Source organism: Lissotriton vulgaris, chromosome 1_1 (genome assembly GCF_964263255.1).
Source record: "Lissotriton vulgaris chromosome 1_1, aLisVul1.2, whole genome shotgun sequence".
Classification (NCBI taxonomy): Eukaryota; Metazoa; Chordata; class Amphibia; order Caudata; family Salamandridae; genus Lissotriton; species Lissotriton vulgaris.
Genome location: NC_141685.1, coordinates 12,851,118 through 12,871,280, shown reverse-complemented (window position 1 = coordinate 12,871,280; position 20,163 = coordinate 12,851,118). Strand labels below are relative to the sequence as shown.

General features: G+C 44.1%; 1 protein-coding gene across 1 annotated transcript in view; it reads left to right on the top strand.

The window, feature by feature from the left end:
• The window catches only part of LOC147736957 (NACHT, LRR and PYD domains-containing protein 12-like), a 663,764-nt gene that overhangs the window by 37,085 nt on the left and 606,516 nt on the right, over positions 1–20,163 (top strand). The gene's annotated exons all lie outside the window — the stretch shown is intronic.

Genomic DNA, 20,163 nt, shown 5'->3' with positions numbered 1-20,163 from the left:
AGGATGTGAAGGATGGGTTTATCAATGTTGATGATGGTGAAGGATGTGGAGGCTGGGTTTGTCAATGTTGATGATGGTGAAGGATGTGGAGGCTGGGTTTGTCAATGTTGATGATGGTGAAGGATGTGGAGGCTGGGTTTATCAATGTTGATGATGGTGAAGGATGTGGAGGCTGGGTTTGTCAATGTTGATGATGCTGAAGGATGTGGAGGCTGGGTTTGTCAATGTTGATGATGCAGAAGGATTTGGAGGCTGGGATTGATGTGATGAGTCTTATCAAAGACTGAATAACCGCACCCCTGTAGCATTAATATTCCACTTCTAGCAGGCTACTTGTACAGCTACTAACAAAACTGTAAACAAAAAACAAAATCCTAAAACAAATAGCAACAACCCCTAAAACTAATAACACATCAAAAAATAATAAAACTTGCAAACGTAATACTCTTCCTATTCTTATTCCTTATAACCCTAACATCACGATCCTAACACTGTGCATGCACAGATAAAGCGCTGATATATATAAGTACCCTGAACAAAATACTCAGTCCTACTAAGAAATACATACCGCCAACTCCCCCAAATAATACCCTAAAATGAATACTCCTCTTACCCTTATTTCCCTGAACCCTATTACCCCGGACCTAACATTGTGTGTTAACAGTTAACCCCCCATTGCCCTGGGTGTGAGGTTTGTGGACTAAGACTACTGGACTAGCCCAAGGGCTATCTGAGGGTTCAATAACTCCAGAATCCAACATCTTCTGGACTTCAGTCCTGATACAGTCACTGACATAGTCTGGCTGCCTGTAAATCTTATTTTTAACAGGCAGACTGTCCCCAGTGTCCACTTCATGAGTGTACCGGGTAGTCTGACTTGGAGTCAGTGAGAACATGTTTCTATACTGATTGAGCACCTGTCTGCAATCAGCTTGCTGCTGGGCAGTGAGGCTGCCTGCCAAGGCTACACCATCAACTGACCCATCATCAGGGTTCTGTGGGAGCAGGTCTGGGAGAGGGTCACTCTCTTCCTTTAGTCCCTCATCAGTAGCCATGAGCAAGCCCATGTCTTCTCTGTCAACATATGGTTTCAGTCTGTTGTCATGGAATACCCTATGGGGGCTTCTGGGAGTTCCAAGGTCTACCAAATAGGTAACATCTCCCTTCTGTTCAACAATTGTATGGGGGCCACTCCACTTGTCCTAGAAGGCTGCTGGGGCCACAGGCTCCAGCGCCCACACTTTCTGCCCTGGCTGGTAAACAGTCAGCACAGCCTTTTAGTCATGCCATGCCTTCTGTAATTCCTGGCGAGCCTCAAGGTTTTTGGTGGCCTTATTCATATACTCTGCCATCCTGGAACGGAGACCAAGTACATAGTCCACAATATCCTGTTTGGGAGGTTTGAGAGGTAACTTCCATCCCTTCTTCACCAGACACAATGGACCTCTTACAGGATTTCCAAACAGAAGTTCAAAAGGGCTGTTGTTAAATGTGAGTCCAGCCACTCACCTGAAAAGCAGGTCCGTCTCCAGAAACGATGAAGTTCCTCAACCCCCACTGAACACCTCTCAGTGCTGCTGACCAAAAAACAGAAGCCCTGGTGTCGTATTGAGTTTCAGTGAGCCTACATAAGCCGCAAGTAACTCTTATTGTCATAGGATAGAAGTTGGCACGGAAACTGGAATACAAAAGATATGTTTATTAGGACCCCATGGGGTGGTGGTACATTCAAACAGCACCCTTCGGTAATGCAAGAAGTGTGCGGAAGAGTAACTTCTAGCTCCCGCGCTACTGTCTCTTTAAATGGTGGCCCGTGGCGTGTGCGTTCCCGCGAGTGCTGAGTCTAAGGCTGGGCTCCGCGGGGGGAAAGAGACTCCGGAGACGGGGGGAGGTCCCCGCCGCTCTCCTCCCCTCCCACGTGCTGAACTAAGCTAGTGCGCCCCCAAACTTAACTCTACGAGCGTCCGACACGCCCTCCAGGTCCTGCGTGTCCCCACCCACAACATGGAGCCCCCTGGGGCCCTGCGGGCTCCATGCACGGCTGCTGGAGTGGAAGGTCACCACTGGTGCCGCAGTGCAGCTGGGCTCAGTCCTTGCTGTTTGTCGTACTATCCCTGCGGACACTAGCAACCAGAGAAGCGAGGAGCCCCCTCGAATCGTCGCTGATCGGAAAGTCAAGTCGGACCGGGCCTGAGTTGTGTTGGAGCTGTGCGCGCAGCCCGGCCAAGTGGTTCCCCCTGGCGGTGTTTTGGTGCGATTGGAAGAATGCAGTCATCCAGTTGTGATGAAAGGCTTGTGTGCAGAATGTGGTCAAGATCTGACACAGTTGCAGAGCAAGAATGAAAAGCAGCAGGTGCCGCGATCTACAGCCACGGTTTCCATGGTTCACAGTGTACCGGAACTGATGATTAGCTCTGAGCAAGCTGAATTACTAGGACGAGAAGACCAGCATCGGCTGCAGCGGGACAAGAAGCTAGTGTTGATGGTTGACTTGGACCAGACCCTAATCCATATGACAGAGCAGCACTGCCAGCAGATGTCCAACAAGGGTATATTCCATTTCCAGTTAGGCCGAGGGGAGCCCATGCTGCACACGCGGTTACATCCCCACTGCAAGGAATTTCTAGAAAAATTGCTAAACTCTACGAGCTACACGTCTTCACATTTGGTAGCCGGCTGTATGCACACACTATAGCAGGTCTATGTTTTTTACTTTGTTCACAAGCAATCATGTAAAGCAGTATTGCTGATTGTCTACGGCAGGCCCTACAAAATTGTTTGACAAATCTAACACACGTCCGAGAACTTTTGCCTTCTACCTCTCAACTACTGTCTCTCCCACTACCTCCTAACTCCGTCTGACTACCGCTTCCTTCGTGCCTATTTACATGACTCATATTCTCATGTCTCTGGCCCCTTTCTCTCATATCATCCTGTGACCACATTCCCTCTCTTTGTTCTTCTCCTCTGCCGAATCCTCCCCTTACCCTTTCCCAACACCGCGTCCTTCCACTCCTCCCTTTCCACGTCTCTCCCTCCACAGCTTCAACACACTGCCCTCCCTTGACTTCTCACGTGACTATCTGATTTACCTCTCTCTCTTTGCCCAATATGCGTCCTCTCAATTTCCCTTCCCCCACCCAGGACCTTTCTCTATCTAAACATGGTCCCAACAATACAGCCCCCAGGCAGGAGATATGTGCCTCTGTCTGTTCAAACTTTATGCACCTTATGCACCTTCCCCCCTCTCCTCTCCTACTCTTTCCAGCAGCCCTCACATGCCCTTGCCCTTTGTTCCCCACCCTGTTTTTCTGTGAACCTTAGACAGACTTCCTTTCGTCTCTATGGTTGTCTCTTCCCTTATCCTCACTCCCTCTCCACCCCTACCCCCACTACTTTCTCTCGCCTTTCACTCCTTCCCTAATTGTATTGCTGATTATTTTATTTAAGGTTTTCTTGTTGATCTTCTTCTAGTATATTGTTGAACCACATTGTTGCACATCCTGTTGTCTCCCCTATTGTCTCCTACCGCATCCTCCCTCAATTTATGTCTCTCCCTCCCTCCTCTCTCAATGTTTTGAGACTGAACTATTTTGTCTCATGCCCGATGGAGCTACTTGGTTTAGCTATAGGGGAGATGGGCCTTGGATTCCCTCCTTGGTCGTCACCTACCCAGTCGGTCTCTAGGCAGACTTCTTTTCGTCTCTCCTTATTGTCTCTTCCCTATTTCCTATCCTCTCTCCCCTGAATATCTCCCCTTGCCTGGTACTCTGCCTACCCCCTGTCCTTTGTGCCCTTTGACTAAGCACTCCTTCTCCCCTTGTTGGGGAAAGATCCAATATTTATACTCTGGAGTCTCAGCGAACCCGCTGAGTGAGTCCACTGCGCCAAGGGAGCCACTCACACTTGAGGTATGGTATGGCACCCCTTGCCAAAGCACTCCCTCTCCCCTTTTTGGGGAAGGATCCAGTATGTAGGCCTTGGAGTCTCAGAGGCCTCTCTGAGAGAGTCCACTGCGTAAAGGGAGCCTCTCGCAATAGAGATAGGGAAGGGATACCACTTCCCCATGGATCACAGCTTACTGGACTTTGGACATTGCCTTGACTCGTCTACCGATTTTTGTCCCCGTCACCCTTCCCCTCCTCTCCCCATGCTGTGACTCTCACCCTCCCCTCCTCTTTCCCACCTTCATTATCTGTCTACTTCCCCTACTCCAACCCCCCCTGAATCTTTCACCTTGCCTTCTTTTCCCCTTACGTATTTTTGCTTATTTTTTATCTCGACCTTATAAGTAACTATGTGCCATGCTCTAAGAACTGTGTAACCTTTGTAACGATGTAACCTGTAACTATGATCTGATGCTCATGTAAAGCGCTCTGATACCTCCGGGTCTAGCCAGCGCTATATAAAACTTTTAAAATAAAAACAATTAAAATAAATGGTTCTTTTATACATACACAAATGTGAAAAATGGGCGGTACAGACATAAGACGGTTTTATGTACATATAAGGACATTTGTTGAACACATCCAGAATGTGGGAGGAGTTTAACAACTTGACCAGTTTGGAAAAACATCTTTCAATGGTGATTGATTAATAACAGATGCGGTTCGATGGCGCATGCGCGGGCCTTGACCACAGGGTAAATATAGCCTGTTGCTGGGTAGACCATGTGGTCAACTGGCAAAGAGGTAGGACAAAGAGCATGGTGACCACAAGGTAGTGCATTTGCTAATAATGGAGGCCGTGAATATAATATGGCCTCCGAAAACCGGTCAACATAACGCTGAAACACTTGTAGCTTCAGCGAATGCTAACCCTACAGCTGCTAATTTACAACAGACGATCCTTTTAGCATTTACCTGAAGCTACCTCCATATCTTGAATATTCCTGGTATACATCATTAATATCAATAAGCATTATTTTAGCTATTTCTTGGTTCATCATTTGCTGAGCTATTATCTCCGTTATATTTCTCTTGGAAGGGATGCAGGCAGTAATACAAATGCAACATAGTGTGGAACTGCACTGCAAACATAAGCAAAGGGTAAAGAATATAGAAATTATTGCACATAGAATTGTCAATAGTCTCCAACCCCGAGTGGTGAGCAATGTCCATATCCAACCCGAAAAAGTCCATGTACCGTTCCCAGGATGAATTTCTGCAGCAATTTTATGTAATTTAGAAATTGCGCCATATACTGAGGTTGAATTATCGGGTACGAATACACAACAACTACTTCCGATAATGCGGCATGCACCTCCTCGATCAGCTAATATGACATCTAGAACCATTCGGGTCTGGAGCTCTACAATCCGAGTAATTTGAAGCTCCTCAGTAATATTCCCTAATGCCATAGCAGTTTGATTAGCAACAGCTTCCACAATACGTGTTAATCGTCTTACTTTCCTACTATTCAAAGCAGCACCCGCAAAAGGAAAAATGCCTAAATTGATATCAACATACTGTTGTAGTGATGTGTCTTTCTGGTCCATATTATCTATGCTTATAGTTCTCTTAACTCTATTTACAACCAATTCCTGTGGCCCCCTATGAAACAGCACCCTCCATGCACCCAACCCTGGACACCCACCGCCTGCTCCCATCTCACATCTCCGAAGGAAACACAAGCCTGTTCACCTGCCACAACTGTGCCTTGTACTACCTTCGCACACCAGACCCACCTACTGTGCGACCATCGAGAACCAGACCCGACCACCTCAGCTGCATTCTACTCAACACTTGCTCCCTCAGAAGACACGCAATAGAGATCTGGTACCTACTCAAATCCATCTCTTCCAACATCACCTTCTTCATGGAAACATAGATGAACCCCACCTCAGCCCGGACATTTGAACCTCCATTCTGATTGCTACACAATCATCTACAAGGACAGCATCAACCAGGTAGGAGGAGGCATTGCCATCGTACACAAAAACATCCTCTGCCTCACAACCAGCTCTGACGACCACTCACCTGACCTGGAACAGCTCCATTTCCAGATCCAGAACAACCCGAATACACCCTCCGCGGCTCCCACCACTATAGGCCCCACCTGCCACCTTCTGCAAAGCCATAGCCGCTTTTATTGCTCCCCACGCTCTCGCCTCAACAGACTACATCCTCCTCGGCGACCTCAATTTCCACCTCGACCACCTACTCAACTGCAACACCTCTTCCTACTGGAGAACATCACCACCATCGGACTCAAGCAACTGGTCACCTTTGCAACCCACTTAGCAGGACACACGCTCTACCCTATCTTCGTATGCAACAACATCTCCGTCAGCCACACATCCGAGCTACATTGGATCGACCACCATCTCCTTTGCAAAACCCACCATACACCACCATGCCCACTGCCATTCTCACAGAAGCTGGAGCAAAGTCACAAAAGATCAGTCCACCACCTCCCTCAGCAAAACCCTACCACCAATACCATGCATGCCAACGCCTCAGCATGCAACCTCCACTGTTCAATCTCCAACTGCACTGACACACTGTCTCTCCTCAGAAAACCCTTAGGCATGCAGCCCTCCAAGAAAGCCAGCTGGTTCTCTCCTGCCCTCCAAAAATCCAGGCATGTATACAGATGGCTCAAGAAAAAATGGAGGAGCAGCAAGATCTTGGCAGACCACGATGCCTTCAAACCGCCGTCACTGCACAACACCACCTATCAGCACAACAAAGAAAGCCTCTATACAGGAACGCATCAATGCCAATGCACATAACAGCAAAGAACTCTTTGCCGTGGTCAAAGCATTCAACAAACCCAGCACAGAGACAACAGACATTCCCCCCTCTGAAGACCTCTGTGGCAACCTTGCCACCTTCTTCCAACGCAAGATCAAGGAGGTCTACAACAGCTTTGCAACCCAAGACCCACCCATAAACATTGCATCTAATGGCTCCAGATCCCAGCAGACCCCGGCCATCTGGGCCACCCTCACCTCTGACGATACCCTCAGGATCATGAAGAGCATCCACAATGAAGCTCCCTCGGATCCCTGCCCTCACCACTTCTTTAACAGAGCCGGCACCTCCATCCCCGGTACTCTGCTACACCATCAACGGCTCATTCGAGTCCACCATGTTCCCCGAAGACTGGAAACATGCAGAGATCAACTCCCTGCTGAAGAAACCCTCTGCTGACCCGATGGACCTCAAGAACTACAGACCCAACTCTCTGCTCCCCTTCCCAGCCAAAGTCATTGAAAGGGCCATCAACACCCAACTCTCTGAGTTCATAGAAATGAACCATATCCTAGACTTCTCCCATTCGGCTACAGAAGCAGCCGCAGCACCAAGACCGCTCTCCTTGCCACTACAGATGACATCTGCACATTCCTCTACCGAGGAAAAACTGCAGCTCTCATCCTACTGTATCTCTCAGCAGCCTCCGACTCCGTATTCCATCACACCCTCCTCACAAGAGTCCACGACGCCGACATCCTCAACAAGACCCGAGAATGGATCCGCTCTTTCCTCACTGACAAAACACAGAGACTCAGACTTTCGCCATTCTACTCAGAACCCACAGAGATCAGCTGCAGAATGCCCCAGGGATCCTACCAAAGCCCAACCCTCTTCAACATCTACATGGCTTCGCTTGCAGCCATCGTCAGAAGCCACAGACTCAACATCATCTCCTACACAGGCGACAACCTGATGATTCTCTCCCTCAGACAAGTCTACAGCCGCCTAGAACAACTTCTATAAAGTGCTGAAGGCAGTCGCCACCTGGAGGAAGGACAGCTTCCTCAAGCTCAACTCAGACAAGACTGAAGTCCTGATCCTGGACTCCAAACCCTGTGCTTGGAACAACTCGTGGTGGCCCTCGGCACTCAGAACCCACCACACACCCATGAACCATGCATGCAACCTTGGCATCATCCAGGACTCCTCACTCTCTATGGATCAATGCTGTCTCGTCGTCCTGCTTCCACACGCTCCGTATGCTTTTTTAAATTTATATTTTTATATTTATTTAGAACAGAGATATCATACAGATCTTATCACATTTTTTACATACACTTACCACGTTTCCAAATTTCATACTGGCCGGGATACCATAATATTAATTGCTGTTTCCACATAGATACATCATTTTTACCAAATATCCAAATCCTATTTCGTCCATAGTTATAAATATCTACCGGATCCCTTGTCGCTCCTTTCTTTCCATCCATGTTGTAAGAGGTTCCCATATATTCTTGCTTTTCCTCATGGCCCTTCCCCCTTTCCACTTATATAGAGAAATTTCCTGACGGCCTACATATAATAGCCTGTACAGCCATTGAGAGTTAGTAGGTGGTTCACTGTCCTTCCATACCGTGGCAATCAATAAGCGTGCTGTCACCATTGTTAAAAACACAAAATCCCTTTCCCTCAAAATTAAATTTAATTGAGCATCAAAGCCTAAAAGCATCAGCGTTGAGGTAATTTTGATCTCTTTGTTTAATAACTGGAGCCAACATTTTTCAATACTCTCTTTTAGCAAGTTCAGCTTTTCGCAGGAATAGAACATGTGTATGCTATCTGCCGGACCCATTTGGCATCTCAGGCATTTGTCAGTCTGCCTCTTCCCCCACCAAAATAATTTGGATGGTGTATAATTAAGATTATATACCGTTTTATATTGCTGGGCTTTGAGGTTGGCTGACATAAGAACTTTTGTCCCAATCTCTAATACCATATCAATATCTATTTCCCCATCCACAAGCTTACTAGCCCACTTAGATTCTATTTTAGCGATATCATCCGGGATCTTTACCAATAGCTCTTCATAGAAATCCTTTATCTTAATTTCTGGGTTTTTCATAGTTTTTAATACAGGGAGCGGATCCATTCTAATAAGACCTGTAGGGAGCCCTTTAATTCGATTATGAATTTGCAGATATTTAAAACCTGAGCTTTTTTGTATACCAAATCCTTGCACTAGTTCTAAAAAATGCTTTTTTCCCCGCATTAGAATAAAGATCTGCCAATACCGTAATCCCCGCCTGTTCCCATTTATTGGCCATTCCATCATATAGTGCTGATGTCAAAAGATCGGAGTGCCAGAGTGATGTATACTTATTATATCTACTGATTTGACAGTTTTTCCCACTTTTTTCCAGATCTTTACCGCGCTCTGAATACATTTATAGCAAGGATTTTTATGCCTTGGGTCTTTTTGTCATTGCAATAATCACACGGCATCACCCCCATGGCAAGTTGATGTATAGTGGGTACTCAGGATTGCTCTGTCTCACCCGTTTGAAGATAATATAGGGTTCCGAATTGTTGCAGGGCCGTAGCCCAGTAATAAAGCTGTATACTGGGGGCTCCCCATCCTCCTGCTCTCTAGGTAGTGTCAGATATTTATAGGCTCGCCGTACCTTTTGGTATCACCAAATAAATTTAGAAAGCATTGCCTCAATTTTGTTTATTTTAGTAGCAGTAAGCTCTAGTGGTATTCCCCGTATTAAAATCAAAATCTTAGGGAATATCTTCATCTTGATTACATTTAACCTACCGATTATGTAAATGTAAATGTAAATGTGCTGGACTTGTAAAGCGCACAGCTGCCCGTAAGCGTCCCGGCGCTTGCTTAGGGAACCCGTCCTGGTATTCCCCTGTGAGAAACCACGGCAGGGTGTCCACAAGGTGAAAGCCAGGCATCCCGCCGCGAGGGGCCGTAGTGGAGATTAAGCAAGCTATTGCCCAGAGTCGCAGAGTGTGACCCCGTGAGTTGAGTAGGCACCAGAGCGAGAATTGTCGAGTCCGTGGAATTTTGAGCCCGAGACCCGCCGAGGCGGGGAATCGAACCCTGGTCCACGGTCGATCTCAGCTTCCGGGTCTGCCGCCTCTAACCACTGAGCCACGCTTCTCCATTATTGTAAGATGTAGATTATTAATGCGTCTCAACTCGCTATTTAATATTTGCAACACTGGGTCAATGTTGATCGCACAAAGTTTATTAATTTCTGCTGTTATTTTGACGCCTAAATACGTAGCTGTCTTAACTACTCGAGGGTTTTGGTATCGGTACTTCGAAGAACAATAATGTGCGTTTTAGTTTTATTTAGAAGATAACCAGATTTCTCCACAAATTTTGCTGCCATAGTTTCAATTTCTTTAATGGCCTTGGTTCTGGCGTAATTATCGCAACATCATCTGCCTATGCTAACATTTTCGTCTCATAAATCTGTTTTGTAACTGGTTTAATCAACTGGTTGTGTAATATACGAATAATAAAAGGATCTAAATAAAATGCAAACAAAATAGGAGAGCAGGGACAACCTTGACGCGTACCTCTGGCAATCTCCTCTCTTCTGTATATTACTTGCCTGTTGCTTTAAGGCCATGGAACCTATGTTCTGTATTCTTTATTAGAATGTAGTAATTTGTGCTTGGTCAGTTGACCAGCTTCCGTTAGTGACTGAGGTTAATAAAACCCACTTACCGGCTTTATGATGTCCAGGGGGCATATTACCAAGCAATAGCGATAATTATCGCTATTGCTTGGTTAGAGACAAAAATTTATCGGCGACCTGCGGCGATTTTTATCGCAGATAAACCTTGGTATTACCAAGGTTTATCGCAAATGCGATAAAAATCGTCCGCAATGCATGAATATCGCTGAAAAGACAGCGATATTCATGCATTACCGAGCTAATGCTCTTAACCATGTTATCCCCCTCCCATTGGATAACATGGCTAAGAACTGCTCAGGGCAGGTGTTGGTAATAGGAGATAGCGATGTTAGCGACTGTTTCCAGTCGCTAACATCTTGGCACACCCACTTTGCATGTCATTAGTGATAAATTTCTCTGACATGCAAAGTGGGGCCCAAGATGGTCGCTATCTCCTACTAGCTGTCGCTAACTGGTCTTAGCGACAGTTAGGTAATAGGAGATCATTTTATCTCCGCTTTCTTGGCTTTTAAAGCCAAAAAAGCGGAGATAATCCCCCTTGATAATATGCCCCCAGATATCTTATTTAATTTGGAGAATACCACATTTATTTGGCGACGATTGGTGAAGTAACCTCAACACGATGAAGAACTTAACTACACCTCTCCTCCAGCGGCAGATCGGAAAAGAAGAGAAGCGTTGACTTCACAGCGGCGGAAAAAGAAAAGAGATCGGTTCTCTCCTTGTGAAGGTTATGGTGAGGAGAGCGGAGGGAGGTTAAATAAAACTTTGATGAAATTAAGGGAAAAATAGAATACAGGAAAATAATTGAGAGCTGTGCGCGAGGAATGAGACTGTTGTTTGCTGACGTAAGAGAAAAATGCTGCATTTCAGCTGAGCATCTCAAACGTTGCGTTCCAGCCTACAATGCGTGCGTGTGAGGTAATTGAAGACTTCCTCAAACGTTGCGGCTCAAGATATAACGCCTGGTTCCAGTCTACAATTGGTGCGTGTGAGTTAATTGAAGACTGCACGACAGTGTTCGAGAGTCTGCGCATAAAGGAACAAAGGCTTTCTTTTCTATGACGTATTCATCTGCAAAGTCAAAGGAAGGAAAGCACGCATTGTGACATATTGATGTTCCTAATAAAGGAAAACACACAAGTGTTTTGAAATCTGCATTGTGACTCACCTGACTATTTTACACGATAAAGCTCCTGTGGTTCAGCATTAATTCAAGTCAGAACAAGTAAAATAAACACTGGAAAAGTTTGTACATTCTGTTTTGGAGATAAAAGTAATAAACTCAAAGAGTTAAATTGAAGAAGAGATATAAAACAAAAGAAGAGGCTTAAAGAATTTAAGGGACTAAAAAAAAGGAGATAAGAGCAAAAAAAAAATTTGAAAAAAAAATGCAGAATGTAACACAACCAGCCTTTTTCTTAACAAGTCCAGGCGAATCAAATGTTAAGTGGAAAAAATGGAAAAAAAAATTTGCAAACTATGCAAGAGTGTGTGGGACGAATTTAAGCGCAGAAAGGAAACATTAACTACTTCTACATTGTCTTGGTGGAGAAGGACAGGATTTTTTGGAACATTTGCCAGATTTAACTGCAGTAGAGCAAAGAAACTTAAATGAGTATGAGATTGCAATTCTTCAACTGGATCGACATTATTTGCCAAGACTCAGCACTATAATGGAGAGGTATCACTTCGGATTAAGAGCAGAAAAAAGATGAAACAGTGGAAGAATATGTATCATCTCTCAGGAAGTTAGCATCATCGTGCAATTTTGGTCAGACTTTGGATAAAAGAATTTGTGATCAGTTTGTTTTGAGGTGTGTGCATGATGATATTAGGAAAGAGCTTTGGCTGAAGGACGAGCCTCCTCTGGAAAAAGTGTTGGTCATTGCAAAACAAGTTGAACACATGACAAAGTGTGTTGGTGAATTAAAGAAAGAGAAAGAGAAACCATCTAGTGCTGATTCAAAATAAGAAGCTAAAGTAGAGGAGGTTGTATATCAGATTAAGAAACAGGAGGGTACAGCAGTACAGGAGAAGCAAAATGTTTTGCCTAATACCTCAAATGCCAGTCAAAGTAACAGATTTTCATGTTTTAGGTGTGGACAATTTAGTCATTTAGCTAATTCACCGATATGTCCTGCCTTAAAAGATTTGTGTAATTTGTGTGGTAAATGAGGGCATTATGCTAAATTTTGTAAAACGAAAATGTATAAAGGAGATAGTTAAAAAAAAAATGGTCACAACCTCAGGTAAGATCTGTGTGTTTTGAGGTGAATTGTAAAAAGACAGATCATCCCTCTCATCTAGTTAGTGTAGAGAATTTGATGATAAATTTTAAATTTGACTCATGTTCTAAAATAACGATGATTGATGAGAAGTTATTCAGTGAAATGTTTTGTAAGAAAGTAAAATTGATGAGATGTGATATTTCCCCGTTGGGGTATGGAGAGAAACCAATTAGAATGCTAGGCTATTTTATTGGTGTAATCGAATTGGGAAGCCGCATTATTGTTGGGAAAATATATGTAGCTAAAAAAGGTGATGTATTGTTGGGGTGGCAACATCAACGTCAACTTGGGGTAAAACTTGATCCTAATGCTTCACCACAAGTACAGATTCAGGAGGTGAATGATTCTGTGCAGGCCAAGAAGAATGATGATTTGTCCAAGGTCTTATCGGAACAGTTTCCAAATGGGTTTAAAGAGAGTTTGGGGTGTTTGTGGGGCTACAAATATCATATTAGATTAAAAGAAAATGCTGTCCTGGTAGTGGCAAAAGTGAGGAGGATTCCTTTAATGGAACAAGTGAAAGTTCAGGAGGAAATTGAGAAACTTGCAAAGAATGATATTATAGAGTCAGTTGAGGCCACAGAATGGCTAGCTCCTGTTGTGATCGCTACGAAACCGACAGGAGAAATTCGTCTATGCATAGACTTGAGGTCTTTAAATAGAGAGGTAGTGGTGGATAGATTTCCTCTGCCAAACATTGATGAGATGGTTGGTACTTTAGAAGGTGCAAGATATTTCACTACTCTTGACCTAGCTTCCGTTTACCATCAGGTGGAGCTAGATGAGTCCTCTCAAGATCTAACCGCCTTCATTACACCCATGGGCACTTTTAAGTTTAAGAGGATGCCCTTTGGCCTTGAATCTGCGGCCTCAGTTTTTCAACGAATTATGTCTAAAATTTTGAAGGGGTTAGTAGGTGTTAAATGTTATCAAGATGATCTATTGATTTATGGTAACAATGTTAAGGAACATGATTGACGTGTGTGTGCTGTGCTAAAACGTTTAAATGAGGCGGGCATGTCTCTTAAAAAAATAAGTGTAAGTTTAGGGTAGAAGACGTTAAATATTTAGGACATCGTATTACAAGTGAAGGTGTTTTTCCAAAGAAAGATTTGGTTGAATCTATTGATAAGGTCAAAGAATCACTTAATAAGGAGGAGTTACTCTCTTTTCTTGGAATGATTGAATTCTATGGGAAGTTTATTACTAATTTTGCAGACAAGACACATAATTTGAGGTAGTTGACGGCCAAGAATGTGGTTTTTGATTGGTCCTCTGAGTGCAAGAGTGAGTTTGTGAGTATCAAGAATGAGTTAAACAAGGCTCCCTCTCTTCATGCATTTGTTCCTGGTCTTCCTACATTTCTGTTTACTGATCCAAGTGACAAAGGCCTCGGTGCAGTTCTTGTTCAGAAGAAGGATGGAAAAGATTCTCTTATTTGTTGTTCATCAAGATGTCTTAGAGGATCGGAATTAAATTACTCTGTGATAGAGAAAGAATCTCTTGCAATTTTTTGGGCATTGAGAAAGTTTAAAAATTTGATTTGGGGTTCTAAAGTGTGTATTCTGTCAGATCACAAACCTTTAAGAGAGGTTTTCTTGAAGAAAGGATTGGATGCTATATCTTCAAGGATCAGGAGATGGGTTGTTTCGCTACAGGAATTTGATTTCGAAGTACAGTATATTCCAGGAGTGGCAAATAAGTCAGCTGATTGTTTATCAAAATTAGTTGATACAGAGAATAATAATGATGAAGACATGAACGAAGTAGATGAGTATATCAATGTGTGTGAGGTCACTGAGGGAGCGGTAGATGAGTGTGAGTGGATGAAAGAGTTGGAGAAGGATGAAGAGATTTGTAGAGTTATTTCTTCTTTGAAGGGTAATTCTCGTTTGGAAAAACTGTGAAAAAACGTGTGCTCGAGCACCTGCTTTATTTTATCTATTAGTGCTTCCTGTTGAAGCTAACTTAGTAACTATTTTAGGATGGCGCTGGCAGCTTGCCGGCGCCATCCTAAAATAGTTAAAAGTTCAACAGGCTTGAACTTTTGCCCCCCAAATCCGCCGCTCGCGGATCTCGCGGATTTTCAGGAAATTCGCGGGAGTTCGCGGATCGCAGATTTACCGAAAATCCGCGAAATTCGCGAGCGGAACGGATTTTCCGCTCATACTTAGAGGTTAGTTAGGGAATGTGTAGAATGCTGTGCGAGCGGCAACATTTTAAAGACAAAACAAATGCCTATGGTTAATAGAGTGTTGCCTAGTCACCCTTGGGATGAGGTTGGGATTGACATCTTGGGATCTCTGTCTGGAGTTTCAGATACTCCGTATTTAATTGTACTAATTGACTTATATTCTAGGTGGATAGAAGTAAGTGCTGTTAGAGAGATTACCTCTGAATCAGTCATCAAGTTTTTGGAAGGTGTTTTCTCAAAAGAAAGCTTTCCTAATAGCTTGTTATTTGATAATGGACCACAATTCTGTTCAAGTGTGTTTAGTGAATACTTAAAAAAATGTGGTATTGTACATAAAAGGTGTTCTTTATATCACCCTGAAACAAATGGTGCCGTAGAAAGGGTCAACAAGACTCTTGAGGAGTCAATACAATTGGCAAGGTGTTCTGGTTTGAATTGGAAGACAACTCTTCAGGACAGGATTAATGTTTATCGTGTTGCTCCTCATTCCTCTACTGGGAGGTCTCCGTTTGAACTATTCAAAGGGAGGGTTCCAAATACTTTGTGGTGTTCAGGGTGGATGAAAAGAAATAAAGGTTTGGTGGATAATGATATAGGTGAATGGAGAAACAAAGAGTTGGACAAACAAATTGCAAGAAAAGAATATTTTGATAACAGAAAATGTGTAAAATATCAAGAGGTCAAAGTGGGTGACTTAGTAAAAATTAAGACACCTGTTGGACGCAAGCCATGGTCAAAATACACTGATGTCAGACCTGTCATAAAGATTTTTAGGATTGCAATCAAGACGAAAGATGAGAGGATATGGAATAAGAGTTGTGTTGTAATGGTCAATTCTAAATTATCTGATCCAGATGTGTGTGTGGATGACAACGGTACAGGTAGTAAATTGCACCACACTAACAACAATTCTGGGTCTGAGGTTCCGTGACAATTTGAACCCGTGTTTTCAAGTTTGTCGGAAATACATAATATTGGTATCAGCGAACCGCAAATGATCCATTTAGTATATCCTGGTGTTTTCGCTACGCTACGAGCAAGAGCACTCCTTTTATAAACACATTTCTGATCTACCCACGGCATCCATTTTAGATCATGGCAGCCATCTTGTGTTTCTTGCCCTCACATATGCAATAGTCTCTGATCACTTCATTTCGATTAAGGACACGTAGCCTTAGCCGGAGATTCACCTCTTACAGGACACGTGCACCTTAAACCAGATCACGCTGTAGCTGCATGACTCGACAAAGGCTACCTCCTCTGCCCGAGGCCAGTCCTACCAAACTGGTCTTCGTGTCCATTGTCCTGATCATGATTAGGCGGCCGAAGCCGGTAGCCTTGCCCATTTACAACCCACAAACATCCCTTATCCCGCTTTCCTATCTTCTGCACCTGGCTCTGCTCCTTTCCTTCTGGGCCTTTATTAGGGGGAGGTAACAAACTTTACGATGAGGCGGTTCGGGTCCTGAATGCAATATTGACAAGGGATTGTGATGAACTAGTGGGAACCCCTCGTTTGTAATGTTTTGTCATCTGATATTATCGACGATTCCTGTGTACGCCAAATATTTATTGTTCATGACACAAAGGTTCGGGAATGTACTAAAATGTGGAGAATTGGCCTGAAGGCCAAAAACTAGTATATAAGGAGAAACCCGCTTTGTACAATTTGAACAGGCTCCTAGATTCTGCCCGTGTGTAGTATCTGTGACTTCTGTGTCCCTGCAGTAATAAACCTTTGGTCTTTGACGCCACCATCGAGAAGCCCGTGTTTCTGTTCATTTGTGCACCAAGGCAGGTGGAACTCCGGGGTCTTTGGGTGTTGTTCCCTGACACCTCTGGACGGAACCAAAAAGTCCAGAACTCCAATTGGCGCCCAACGTCGGGCGACGTCATTCGGTACCGGTCCAAAAGCCTGAAGAGTTCGAGAAGCTTCGTGTGAAGATTCCTGAGGGAGGCGCCCCACTTCATCGATCCCGGCATATCGCAAAAGTGGCCCGACGTTCTCTTCCACGAGGGTTTCCCGTTCAGGACGGCTGCAGTGGGTCGTTGCCTTGACCGTCGCCCTGTCTTGGACCCGAGGTGCAGTCCTTAGTACGGCGAAACGTGACGGGTTTCTCCTTGGTGACGTCTTCAGTGCCTCAGTTAAGTATTTAGTGATAGCTAGCTGGTTATTTTGTGAGGGTTGTTAAAATCCTTGATTGGTTCTTGGTTTGGTTTGGTCTCGTAAGATTATCACTGATTGTTCTAGTTACGATAATCTATTTGGTTTAGTTTGGGTATCGATACATCAGTTCGTTTTGGTAGGCCTAAGTTCTTGGTTCGAGTGCACATATTTGTTTCGTGTTTTGTTTGTTTTGTGTTCCGGACTGAAAATGGTAAGTCGGAAAAACTGTATGTTGTCCTGTTTTAGTTGCAACAGTGACTCACGATTGGAGGACTCCTGTTTGGTTCCTCCGATTGGGACTCCCCTATATGATTTATATTGCAAACATGGTGTGGGTCCTATATCTTATAATGAGGTGTGGGTCCGTTACTGTAAGAAGGATGGTGTCCTTAGTTGGCCACTGCATGGTAGTTTTGAACCCGAGATTCTCGACAACTTGGAAGCGAAATTGTTTAGGAAGAAAGCCCGGCCGGCAATGTTTGATTCTTTCCGTTACTGGCGAAAAGAATCTAAACAGAGAGAAATGAAAAGGTTGAAGAAAGAACAGAAAGAGCAAGAAGAGTTAACTCTAGAACAAGCAGCTAAACAGTTGCAGGTTAACGAGTGTGAGAAGGCCATAGATGTAGCCATTAGAGAGCATAATTTGGCGATTGACAAGTGCTATCCTGCCTTGCCATCGAAAATGGCTAAGATTCTGGAGGATTCTGAAAATGATCCTCTGCTATCTTATTTGTTACGGTCACCTCCACCGTATGCACAGGGTGCTACGGCTCCACTTGTCCCGAATGTTCAATTACCGGTTGCTGGACAACCTGGTGTTCCTGCTCCCGTCCCTCAGAATCAAGTTCCTATACCTCTTGTGATGAATGTGAATGTTCCTACAGCTCCTCCTCTTCCTACACTGCCAGCTTCTATACCTACCTCTGTACCTCCTGTTCCACAAGCTATTTTTCTCGATACTCCTACTGTTCCGTCCTCTATTCCTACCTCTACTGCATTCTCTACGTCTGCGAGTGTACTAACTCCAGTTTCTGTTCGACGAAGAATCACTGATTCTGTTACTAATATCCTGTCTCCTATTTATAAGACTCTAATTAAGACTCCTACTCCTGACTCTGTTCAGAGACGTAGTCAGCTTCCAAGTACTGAGGAACGGGGAATTTTAGATTCCACGGCTCTCAGATGGATTTCGAAGAGTAGGAGATATAGTACGAGAGATATACTAGATACGTTTATGCAGTGGAAAGAGCCAACGCAACGATATGTCTTTGACGAGATGTGCTCGTTGTTACGTGAAGACATGGAAGGAGACGATGATGAATCTAATTTAGAAGATTTAATTAAGGTTCAGAAAGAATTTGCTGCAGGAATGATAGTGGGTGATAATATAGAAGAAGCGATGGAACTGATTTTAAGTTTTAGGAATGATCCATCTCTTCGTTCGTCAAGAACTCTAGAAAAAGGTAAAATGAAGCTAAGTCGCCAATATCCTATGAGGGAGGTTCCTCCGATTTGGCGCGAAGCTATTCAAGCTGATGCGGTTGCTGGTATTGCGGCCGCTCCAGCACAGTTCCAAAGAGTGTGGATACACATTCCGTGGAAGCGAGCTGAAGTGTTAGCGGTGAAACAGGCCTTGCCAGATCCGCGTAAGAATCCTGCTGGATACTATAAGGAATTAACACAGACAGTTGAGGCTTGTATAATGAACTTAGCAGACATCGATATGTTATTTGGCAACGTAGTTCCGCAACCAGTGTGGGCTAAGATTCGTAGAGAGGATCATCAAGCTGCCTTAGGTGGTGACTGGGCAGCAATAACTGCAGCAGATGGTCAGCAAATAGGTGGTGCGAAACCAGAACCCCTAATTGCTAATCTTCCAGGTAGAATAATTGATCTAATGAAGACTCTGATGCCAGCATTGCGTGTGAATTGGGACAAGTTGTCAGCATGCAGGCAGAAGAAAGACGAAAGTGTCTCCGACTTCTTCACGAGGTTTGAAGAGACTTTTGTAGATCATAGTGGTCAGGACATGAGTACAGAAGGAGGACAAAGACTGTTTGTCGACAAATTTGTGCATAATTTGTTACCTGAATTATGCAATAAATTAAAAGACTCAGAAAGTGCGTGGGCTGTATCTACGACAGCGCAAATACTTGCGACTGCACAGTACTACGAAAACAGGGATAAAGAGGAAAAAGAGAAATCAGAAAAGAAAACGAAAGATTTAAAGACTAAAGTTCTTTTACAGCAGGCGTATCCGCCTCGCACGAATCAAAATAGTATGCAACAGGGTTCATATCAAAGGACAGATTATAATACATCAAGGCCTCAATATCAGTGGAACCAGTGTGCGTACTGTAAGAAAGAGGGTCACTACAAAAATGAATGTCCAATCTTAGCGCAAAATAATGCAGCAGCAGCTCAGAGAGGTCGTGGTGGTTTTGTGCAAAATTCTAGAGGTCGAGGACGAGGTGCTATGCCTCCACAAACGAATGATCGTCCTTCAAATCACTTTGATCAACGAAATGGACAGTCTACTCAGCAAAATAGATCTCAACAATACATTGTTGAAGACTATTGTGAAGTAGATGAGGGTTTTCAGCAAAATGGGTACTAGGACAGCCATGGACAGAGAGAGGGAGTAGTATCAGTTCCAGTGGATCAGAGTGGGCCTTATGTCGCAGTAGCAACATCAGGTGTAGTCGAACCGTTTCTGTTGGATACTGGTGCCGCAAAAAGTTCTATCATTCATGCGAAACTCCCTGGCGCACCTTTGTCTGGCTCAACAAATGTTTCTGTAGGTTTTTCAGGCGCCCCTGTTTACAACCCGATATCTGGTCCTTTGTCTATTTCTGTTGGACCATGTCACTTGAAAGCACCTCTGATTTTGACGACAGGGTGTAATGAAAATCTGCTTGGTTTAGATTTGTTAAAGCGACTATATGCGACATTGTACTGTTCTCCGGAAGGGGTACAGCTTACGTTGGGTAAAAATATCACGTCCCCGATGTACTTGTCAATGGATGTACTCCCGCCGGAGCTGCGTTCACTCCCTGATTCTCTTTGGGCGACTGGTCCTAATGATGTAGGC